Genomic DNA, 1,961 nt, shown 5'->3' with positions numbered 1-1,961 from the left:
TTATTTTGTAAAGCTAACATCCCAAAGCAGTTGCATGAATATAAAATTACTGGTACTCTGAAATGATTCTGCACGGCCAGTACATGTAATTGGGGCATTGCATGAAGCCATGGCAAGAAATAGCTCTCCCAGAACTACATAAGATTTAGTCTTGATGCTAATGTTCAATGGAAAATCTGTTGTGGTGTGTGCAAATCATTAAGGCAACAAAGAGTTCCTCCATGACAACAGGTTGTTGTCTGGTTGAATTTGCTTTACAAAGGTGAATAGCCATGGAATGTGAAGGCTACCATTTTATAAAGGAGTGAGCCTCAAGGTCCTAGACACTTTTGGGGCTCTTCATTTGGGTCAGAAATGACAAAACTAAGTTATGCCTAAGTCCATGCATGACCCAGGCCAACTTTTGTGGTTTATGAGGTTGTTTGGATTACTTGGGTTGTCTAAACCATGCATAGTGTGTGTGATGGTACACTGGGCAAGAAAACTGATGAAAGAGACAGTGGGGGAGTTTTGATTACTGGTCAAAGTAGGGGAGGATTAAACAAGCTGCTGTATGCTTAGGCTTCCTGCAAGTTACTAGGCCCTAGAAAGGTTGAATCTGCTATTGACAGGACTTATGATGGGTAAAGCATAAGGGAAAATCAGTGATGGGGTAGGGACATTATAGCTACCCTGAGAACAAGGGGTAGCTTGGGCCACCTAAACTATGGCAACAAATAGGCAATATGTGGGTTAGTCTTCCTCAGGAAGGCAAACATAAGTCCTCCTTCCCCTTTTTTCAATGCAAATAAAAGTCCCATTCTGACTGAGAGATCTCAGAGGAGCTAGAGCATCTTGAAAGATAAATTAACCTGTTGCCAGATTCTGGGAGGTCCCCAAACACCATTACCTCTTAATTTACTTGCTGTTCTTTCCCAGTATCATCTGTGGGGTTCGCCCAGTGTAAGGGAATTAGAAGGGATATCATTCACAGTTGTGAAAATGTTCTAGGGCCAACCCTTCCATTGCTGATGAGCTGGAACTTGGGACAGAAGTAGACTCAAGATCAAGTCTACCTCTCTTCATACACAATGTATGCCATTGATAGTGCCAATCTAAGAAAGGATTGCATATCTCTTAGAACCATCCCTATGGCGATCACAAGCCATTTACATTGCTCTTCCAAGCTTCAAATCCCAAAGATGTATTGTGGTTCAAGGTAAGAGGAGCAGCTTACAGTTGGCACCTTTGAGTATACACTACATGCAAGTATCTACTGAAGCCATAAAAGGAACTGGCTGTTGCACACAAAAGAATATAAGTAAAAGCCTCAGAGGCATACTGGCTTATGTATTACAATGGGGAAGACAAACAGTTTTGATGCACCACATACTGGTAACAAAGCAACCAGTAGTAAACATGGTAAAGGCCAATTGTGGGTTAGATGAGTTTGCACTGGGTAAATTCATCACACTCCAAGAGGCTCAGATGCCCCTGGTTATGATGAAGGCTGATAGTTTTATGACATTACAGTAAAGTCTCACTCTATGGTACTTGCATTGAGGGTGTTAGTATTCAGTTGTGCCCTGGAAGCAGGCTGATGAACTGCCAAAACATTTAGACACAATGATGGAGATGCCAACTGATGGTATGCTTGCCGGTGAAGAGATATCTGTTTCTGTCGATCTTTTTTTTATATATATTGTGCATTTCCCATGGCAAAAGGAATATCAGTGGTCTGGATCCAATCTATATTGTTCTTGTATGTGCAAAAGAGATTTAGCCTAGGCCAAAAGAAATACTGGTAGTAGTTTTTAAAATTTCTCACCACCATTTTTAACAGGGCAAAGCATTTTGAACAGGTTATCAATCACCAGTAACAGTAACAGAAGCACAGACATCCCACTTACTTATGGAGGTCTTGATAGTTAGCCCTGGAAATAGGAGGGTCACCTTGTCTTGAAAAATAATTAAAAGACAGC

This window comes from Macrobrachium rosenbergii, chromosome 16, assembly GCF_040412425.1.
Source record: "Macrobrachium rosenbergii isolate ZJJX-2024 chromosome 16, ASM4041242v1, whole genome shotgun sequence".
Classification (NCBI taxonomy): domain Eukaryota; kingdom Metazoa; phylum Arthropoda; class Malacostraca; order Decapoda; family Palaemonidae; genus Macrobrachium; species Macrobrachium rosenbergii.
The sequence above is the reverse complement of the archived record's forward strand: the minus strand, read 5'-3'. Positions refer to the sequence as shown.